The 9,345-nt window shown below is 38.7% G+C and overlaps 1 long non-coding RNA gene across 1 annotated transcript; it reads right to left on the bottom strand.

Annotated features, from left to right (window-relative positions):
- Positions 1-694: 694 nt before the first annotated feature.
- Positions 695-7,357, bottom strand: LOC131274760 (uncharacterized). The gene is made up of 2 exons (XR_009182036.2): positions 7,137-7,357; positions 695-2,062 (listed from the first exon to the last, which is right to left on the bottom strand). It is a non-coding gene; the product is annotated as an uncharacterized lncRNA (long non-coding RNA).
- Positions 7,358-9,345: the final 1,988 nt, after the last annotated feature.

Raw genomic sequence — 9,345 nt, 5'->3', positions numbered from 1 at the left:
CAGGACCCATCACTGCCACCAACTTTACTGGCATTAGTATGAGTCTAACAAGCCTTTTTATGAAGTGGCAGCATGGTATACAGGGAAAAGCAGGGGCTTGAGTGGCTTTCCTAGCTCTACTCCTTACCTGATGCACGGCTCAGTTATTTAACCTTAATGAGCGTGCTCATCTATAGGGAAGGAAGCATGGATATTAAATGACACAGGTCCATGGACCATGGGAATAAGACCAGTACTTCTTCACAACCAATGAAGTAATATATCAAGGGGTATATTCAAATCTTGATCATGAATCAGTTCAGATTAGTATCAAATGGGGAGGCACAAATGTCACTTTTGACTTGGCCAAGACATTAAACTGTTATTTTAATTCCCTGAAAAAAGTTATTATTTCAAAGAAAAGGATTATTTACTTTTCATTGCTGTCCAGAGAAATAACTTCCGCTAGTGCCATGGGATAATTTAAAATTGTGACTCTCATAAATTGCTAGATTAAATTATTTTTTAAAACATGAAAAGGCCTATAAAACAAGGAGAAATGGCTAAAAAGTATACTCAATAATGGCAAACATACATAAGGGAAACTTTATGGAAGTTCTATCTGCCCTTTACCCAAAGGTCTTCATAACAGCAATACAAATTCAGACGCTACTGATCAGTTTCAGAGATGTGAAAGCAAAAATCTGATAGAAAATAACTTTTGTAAAATGTATATGTTAATAACAGCAGCCACTTTCACAGAATTTTATAATCTGGAAAGCACTCCCACTTAATTTATCATATTTTAATCCATATATCATGTCTTAATTTGGCAAAGCAAATTTTTACCCCAAAAGACAGTAAAAAGGAGGGACTAGATCCACTTTTAACATTTTTCACCTTTGCTATATCATTTCGTCTATCTACCTATTATCTGTCTGTGTTGTCTATTTGTCCATCTGTCCATCCATCTGGCTGCTTGGGTGGTTGTGGGGTCTGTTGAGTTCTCTATACGGATTATGTATTATTTTTGCAACTGTTCTGTAAGTTCAAAATTATTTTAAAATAAAACTTTTTAAAAATAATGAATAAAGAATTAATTAAAATTAAGAAAATAAAAATTTGGGGGGTTTTCTTGAAGCTGAGGCTAGTACTTGGGTTTACTTATTCTATTCCAATCTCTTTCTGCTGTACCACAACGCCTCATTCATTGGTAACCACTCTTTCCTTGCTTCTAGATAGGATGCCATTCAATAGCTAAACACTGTTACATTGCTTCCAGACAGGCTACAAAGGTTTCCTTAAAAAATTTCCACAGTCGAAATTGGAGGGAGGAGTGGCTATGGCTCAAGCAGTTGAGCACCCCTTAAACGTGGGCGGTCCCGGGTTCAGGTCTTGGTGCCTCCTTAAAAAAACAACAACAAACAACAAGCAAAACAAATGAAAAAACCAACTCAGGGAAGCCGATGTGGCTCAGTGTTTGAGCGCCGGCTTTCCATATATGAGATCCCAGGTTCAACCCCAGCTCTTGGGACCTAAAAAAAAAAAAAAGTTTGAGGCAAAAAACTATATAGGCTGCTCCATTGCCTAATTAGCAAATTTGGTTAAATCTACTCCGATACCACAGGGCAAAAGTGTATCAAGTACCACTCTGATGGAATAAATGGCACAGAACTGCCTACAAGAGGTTTGAAAGAAAAAAAAAAAACAGGGATACTTGCTTTTATATTGACTAAAAATACAATTGCTTCAACATCTTTCTGATTGTGTCAAGATGAGGATTTGCCACTGAACTTGGGTGTGAATAGCCACCGGATGATTCTCAGTGCTTCTCTTCCCATCCGCAGATTATTTCTTGGTGTGCCAATATTCATTCTGTTGCTGGGGGGATTTCTTATAGCTGGTTGTCTCAGTTTGATGCTTATCAGGAAGGATTTGGACCAGTCTTGTACTTGCAGGGCTCAGGAGAGTAGCTTTCATCTTTCTGCTAGTCGACAAGTCATCACAGGATACATCCGAGCTGCTCACTGCATTGGCTTCTCTCCTTCACACTGTCTCATTCTTGGCAGTTGAAAGATATAACCTGCAAGAGAAAGTCAAAAGATTATTTGAAGGCATCAATGTTCTCTAATACTGAGGTATTTACTGTTGAAACCTCACAACCTTGTAGAAAGAGAATAGATTGTCATTCCTTTGATACCTATGATTAACCCTTTATGGTTGAAGATAAACATACTAAAAAATGGTCTCTACAACTTGCTAATCAGTCTTATAATTTTTGGAAAATTAAAAGAGAATATTGAAAAGGGCTTTGTTGATGAAAAGTGAAACCAGTTGCTTTTCATCAATACATCAAATGCTTATTGAGAACACTCGCAATTCCTGACATTGTTTAGTCATACATAGAATCCTAAGCTATTGTCATTGTCATGGTACGATGACAATGGAGAGTCCAGAAATGTCTGGATCTTGTTTGGTCTTTGCTTTTTATTAAAAATTTGACATCTCAATCTTAATTTAAGTATTTGTAACAAGAAATGGAGCATTATGATTATGTGCTAAGGTGTTTGCCCTCAGTAGTCTTACATTACATTTAAAAAAATTAAATTGTTGTGAATTCTTTAAAAGTCCAACTGTTGAAAAGAAGACATAATGCAAGATATAGATTTAATAATCATAAACCTTTAAAAGTTAGACATGAGATTAAGTTATATTATCTTTCCAAAACCATTTTTATTCATTCAAAAAATATTGGTTAAGCACTTGACTATGAGCCAGGCTCTCTATTGGACCTTCTGTTACCGTGAGAAAATAAAGTGTCTCCCTGATATCATGGACTTGAAAGTGGGAGAGTTGTAGAAGTCAGTTCAAGAGAGAATTCTTCTGAGTCACTCTTAAACCACAACTCCCACTGATTAGAAATATTTTTTCTATATTTTCAATGGTTTTCGATCTTGACTGCACATTAGAATCAAGGAGTGGTGGGCGGCAGACTTGGCCCAGTGGTTAGGGCGTCTGTCTATCACATGGGAGGTCTGCGGTTCAAACCCCGGGCCTCCTTGACCCTCGTGGAGCTGGCCCATGCGCAGTGCTGATGCGCGCAGGGAGTGCTGTGCCATGCAGGGGTGTCCTCCACATAGGGGACCTCCTTGCACAAGGAGCACACCCCGTAAGGAGAGCCGCCCAGAGCAAAAGAAAGTGCAGCCTGCCCAGGAATGGTGCCGCACACACGAAGAGCTGACACAGCAAGATGATGCAACAAAAAAAATCACAGATTCCTATGCCGCTGACAACAACAGAAGCGGACAAAGAAGAAGATGCAGCAAATAGACACAGAGAACAGACAACCGGGGTGGGGGAGAAATAAATTAAAAAAAAAAAAAAGAATCGTGGAACGGTTTTGAAACTGGCAAACCCTTGGACTGGACTTCTAGAGCAGCCTGATTCCATGGAGACAGAACTCATGCCCTGTTTTTCATTGTTTTTGTTTTTTTAAACTAACCAAAAAACACTCCAGTTTACTCCAAAGTGCAGCTGAGGTTAAGAATCAGTGATACATAAATTAGTGCAGTGGCTGTGATGTGATAGGCATGCAGCAATAAAGTAAATTATTAAAGAATATATTAAAATAGATAACTTTCCCAGATATTCCTACCATACAACAGTTACAACTTTTTCTTGTCTACACTCAATTTGTACGACATTTAAAAGTAAACCTCTCATAAATGATAATTAAAGCAGAAAATTGTAATTAATTTTGATTTTTATGTAATATTACACTCAATATTGAAACACAAATAGACACATATATATATGGTCACAAGTAAAATTTAGTCTTTCTTATTCCCTAACCTTATACTTCCCAGCAATCCAAAGGGCAGCATTATTGAGGCACAGGATGAAAAATGTTTAAGGGAAGTTTTCACTTTATCCTATTAAAAGGATTACTATATATATTAATCTATATATCCATGTCCTGGATGGAAATAAGGAAGGGAAGATTATTAAATATTCTATTTGCTGGGTCAGTAATTAAAGTTGTAAGTTAAATTCCTTTTGAATTTTAACTTTGGCTTTCATGCAGTGATATGAAATTGAATAAAATATAATTTTGATTAGTTACTATCCACTTAAATTCAGGTGAGTAACTCTGCAAAAGTGATCCAGATGGATGCCTTAATCTCTGACCAATTTACCAAGGATGAAGTACTAGAAAAATTTTTATTTGAAGATTTATTTTATTTTTCTTTCCTTTCCCCCCTCCCGCCCAGTTGTCTGTTCTCTGTGTCCATTTGCTGCATATTCTTCTTTGTCTGCTTCTGTTGTTGTCAGCGGCATGGGAATTTGGTCTCTTTTTGTTGCGTCATCTTGCTGCATCAGCTCTCCGTGTGGGTGGCGCCATTCCTGGGCAGGCTGAACTTCCTTTCATGCTGGGCAGCTCTCCTTATGGGGTGCACTCCTTGCACGTGGGGCTCCCCTACACGGGGACACCCCTGCATGGCATGGCACTCCTTGTGCACATCATCACTGCGCCCGGTCCAGCTCCACATGGGTCAAGGAGGCCCATGGTTTGAACCATGGACCTTCCATGCGGTAGATGGATGCCCTATCCATTCAGCCAAGTCCACTTCCCACCAGCAAAATTGTTAACAATCCTAACATTCAGATTTTATTATAGACTGATTATGGTATTTTAAGTACATAAAATTCAAAACCTGTCAAATTGAAGCAAGATGTTTGAGGAAACTGTCTATATATTACTTAGAAGAACATGTAACATTAAGATGTACTAGGGGGAAGTGGATGTGGATCAACTGATTGAGCTCCTGCCTACCACAAAGGAGGATCCAGGTTTGGTTCCTGTTGCCTCCTGGAGAAGAAGAGCACTTATGGGCAGGCATGGCAAGCTGATGCACAAGACGGAACAAGGAGACACAAAGAAGATACACAATGAGAGACACATAAAAGCAGGGAGCTGAGATGGTTCAAGAAATTTAAGTGCTTCTTTCCCACATGGGAAGTTCCAGGTTTGGTTCTTAGTGCCTCCTAAAGAGAAGATGAGGAGACACAGAAAGTACAAAGTGAATGGACACAGGAAGCAGACAGGGAGCACAAACAATGGGGGGTGGAGTGGGGAATAAAGAAATAAACAAATAAAAAGATGTACTAAGGAAGTTATATCAAGATAAGATATGAAGATTGGGAGAAATAAGTTCTTATTATATAACACAAAGTACACAGAAAATTTGCTAGTTTTTTGAAGAAAAAGTTTTGCAGCGAATATGTTTCCTTTTTTTCTATGAGAATGAGAATAGGGAAGAAGAGAGGAAAATGACTTTTATTTGACTTTAAAGGTATGTGCCTTTGGTTTCATCAGAAGCAATCCTAGAGGATGCAGGAGAACTTTAACCAAAACCTCTTAGTGACATTTCTTCAGGGGCATTATTCTTTGCAAAGAAGTGCTGAGTAAATATTTACTGAATAGATGAAATATGTGCATTATTTTCTCAAGTCAATATGATATTATTCCTAAGAATTTAAACTAGTTAATGATTCTATAATAGTCACAAAGATACGGATTATATTCCATTAAATCTCTCACTGCCTATAAGGCTAGTGAATTTTTTAAAAAATACATTTTTTTTTGTTTTAGCTAATTAAAAATAATTTTAGTTATCATAGTATCTTATGAGTTAATTAGGAAAGGAGAGATACATTACATTGGCATGGCTATCTCTGTCTTTTTAAAGTTAGTCCCAAACAGCTAAAACTTCCAGTTTTACACTTTATTCATTTGTAAAATGGGCATTTATTAAAATAGTATTTATTCTAAATAACATTCCAAAGATGTAATTTAATAAATGCATTCATTGATTTTAAATCCTAAAATGACTGGTTTCTTAATAAGTCTTTCTAATGATGGCTTTGTAGAACAAATTTCATCCTGATAACAGAAAAATATAAAAACTGGGTGTTGACCGAATAAATTAACGCATTAATGTAATGGCATTCAGATTTCTTACTGTCAGTAGAGTTACAAATTACAGACCAAGAGCAACCATGAACATAGATGCAAAATAGTGAATAAAATTATAGTTTATGGAACCCACCAATATATGAAAAAATATATTAATAGTATATCTTGAGCAGGTGGGGTTAATCTTAGGAACACAAATTTGGTTTTGTAACCACCACATATATAATCCATCACATTAACTGACTAAAGGAGGAAAAATATAGAAAAAGACATTTGACACAATTTAATATTCATTTATGTTCAAAATCATCAGCAAACAAGAGCTAGAACAAAATATTGCCAGTTAGATAAATGGTATATAGAAAAACAACCCTGTAACTATCATCACACCTAATTGTTAAGTATTACACACTTTACTCCTTTGGAACACAGCAGTGGTGTCAGGATATTCAGTAATATCCTGGAAGTACTAGCTAGTAAAATAGAGCAAGAAAAATAACGAAAATCTGTAAATACTGGAGAGGAAGAATTAAAATTGTCTTTATTCATAGACGATATGATTTTTTTTAATAAAAACCTAAGAAACCTATAAAATAACTACTAAATCCAAAAGGTGCATTTGACATTCTCATAGATTACAAGGTCAAAATGGAAAAAATAATTAAATGGCTATGTATTAGCAGCAAACTATTATAAAAGAAACAAAATTTCTATTTATGATCATATAAAAAACCGTACAACGCCTGGGAGTAAATTTAACAAAGACAAGCAAGATCTTTGCATTCAAAACTTCACAGCATTGCCAAGAAAGGACAAATAAACCTAAACAAGTAAAGACTACACCTTACCTAGGACCTGGAAAGCCCTGTGTTTGCTGTGATGTCTATTCTCCTCAAATTGTACTAGAAATACAATGCAATCTTAATCAAAGTTCTAGAAATCCCTTTATGGTAGAAAATGAAGAGTTGACTCTAAAATTTATGTGGAATCACAGATGATTGGGATTAGTCCAAACACACCTGAAAGAGAATATTGCTGTAGCACTATCGGTAGCAGAAGGCTCTGGGTTCTGAGCTTCTAGGTTCTTGGCTTCATGGCAAGAAAGAATTCAGAGACGTGCCAGTTTAACAAGGTCAATAACAACAGTTTATAAAGAAACAAGAGAAAAGGAATTACACACCCAAGACCTGGCTACAGGATGAGGTGCTGCATGGGTGGGCTGGCCTTTTGAAGCCCTTCTCACTCCTTTTGCCGTATTAAGGGGCGACCCCAGCCCTGATGGGTTGCTTGCCTGCCTTCGCCTGTTAGCGTCCAAGGAACCAATAGGGAGGCCTTTCTGTTTGGAGTTCTGCAGGACTTCTTTTGAGCCCAGGAGCTTCCAGTGGGACCTTGTGACCAGCTCTTTGCTGGGTTTTCAGCTGTAAGGATTCTGGCTTTGTTCTCCAGCAGCTGCCTTGCCTCAGGGAGATTCCAGGCAGGGTCACCTGGCTCTGTTCCGAGCAGCTGCCTTCCCAGTTTCCCAACCTGCCTCACTATTCAAAGCACCAGATTTCAAGAGTTAGCAGACAAATTCAGTAATGATGTCCTATGGAAAGATAATATACGGCAGGGGAACAGGGTCGAAAGCGCAGAGTCACACAAACAGCCAAGGCAGTTCAGGGGCAGCCGCTCTGGTGTCTGCTGAGATATTTTGTCTTCAGCTGAGCTGCTCTGAGTCTCACCTGTGCATGTGGGGTGCAGGGCCAAGTCAGAGGTGTGGGTGGCAGATTTGATGGATCCCTTCTGTCGTTCTTTCCCTCCTGGAATTCTCCCCCTCTCGTCATGTGTTCGAGCATGCCCAGCTTCACTCTTCTGGTTGCCCAGAACAGAAGGACCGTGTGTTCCCATGCATGCCCTGTTGTTGCTGAGGGACGGCAATTAGATCCAGGCTAAAAGTCGTGGAGATGGCCACATAGACTCTCATAGCTACCTGACCTCCAGGGGAGAGGGTTGCTACGTTGACGGTGTTGCTTTTTTTATATACACGCACTCACACACACACACTCTTTGTCCTAGGCTGATTAGACAGAGAAATTGTTGAATATATGATAAGTATAAAGGCTTCACTGAAACTAAAACTCCTTCTTGGTGCTGGGGAAAACTGAAGGTGGTTAGGGCGATGAGCCATTGCAGGCAGAGAAATGGACTCAGTTGTGCACTTGTATTGTGTTCGATGTCCGAGTGAGACAATTGGGACGCAGAGACCAGGGATTGCAGGCAAGTATTGATTGAGGAAATCCAACAGGAAGGGGTCTGAAGGTAGAAACTCCAGCCCGCCCCTGGCAGAGGCAGTCATGAATTTATACAGTACAGCTATAGGCAGGAACATGCTTGGTCAGAGGGAGTGGGTTGGGGCTTGGGTAAGACCCGAGGGCCTGGAGGGATGGCAGGGGGTGATGTTTTAGGGGCAGTGAATTCTAGGAGTGCCGGAGGGGTTAGTGGGGTCATGTGGCTTCTCTGTCTATTATTGTGAGGAAATGAACTGTATCTGGGCAGGTAGGCTCTGGATGGGGAGCTGTTCTATGACACGGGATGTGGCTCCTTCTGAGTGAATGGCCCACAGTGGGGCAGGCTAATAATAAACTTGCAGCTTCTGCAAGGCGTGGCTGTTATGGGGCCTGGTCCTGTCATATTGTAGCCCTGCAAATTGCCCAGAATTCTGAATTCCTGCCTTATAAAATAGAGATGTTAAGATACCTTTAGTGTTACAAAGATAATTCACTGTGGGAGAGAAAATGGGAGAGGGAACGCAACACATTTGGCAGGTTTGTCTTTTAATTCTTTGGAATAAATACATTGTATTGACTGAAATTTGCTTTAAAGATCTCACAGGTTTAAAGTTCTTGCAATTAAAGTAGCTATTCTATAATTTTAAGGAAAGCACTGATAGTTGTTCAAGACCTCAACTTGATACTTGGAGGGAATTCTGGCCAGGTGACATTTTATGACTATCCAAGGCAGCAACAATTACCTCGTAGCAGTTACCTGAATTTTAAGCAGTTGACTAGTGATGATGCATATATTTCTACAAAGCTCATCTTTGTCTTTCAAGCATAAAACCTGCTAAATGAAATTAAAACTATATGCACTACAAATATCTGATTTAATGCATAGAAAGGATTAGATCACAAATGAAAAGAAAAAGTTTTTAAATGAAAACTTCATATCAACTCAACATTTCCTTTCATTCAATGTGGATAACAAGGCAAAAATCTTATTCAGAAATGAAAAAAAAAATTCTTGGGTCAGTTTTTATTTTTCCTAATAGTCCTCCTGGAGCTTTTGGCAGTCTACCTTATGCAGTAGGTAACCAAGAGCATATTCTTGATTGAAAATGCCTCTGGCTTCTT

This window comes from Dasypus novemcinctus, chromosome 20, assembly GCF_030445035.2.
Source record: "Dasypus novemcinctus isolate mDasNov1 chromosome 20, mDasNov1.1.hap2, whole genome shotgun sequence".
Lineage (NCBI taxonomy): Eukaryota > Metazoa > Chordata > Mammalia > Cingulata > Dasypodidae > Dasypus > Dasypus novemcinctus.
Note: the sequence above shows the minus strand (reverse complement) of the source record. Positions and strands in the feature narration are given on the sequence as shown.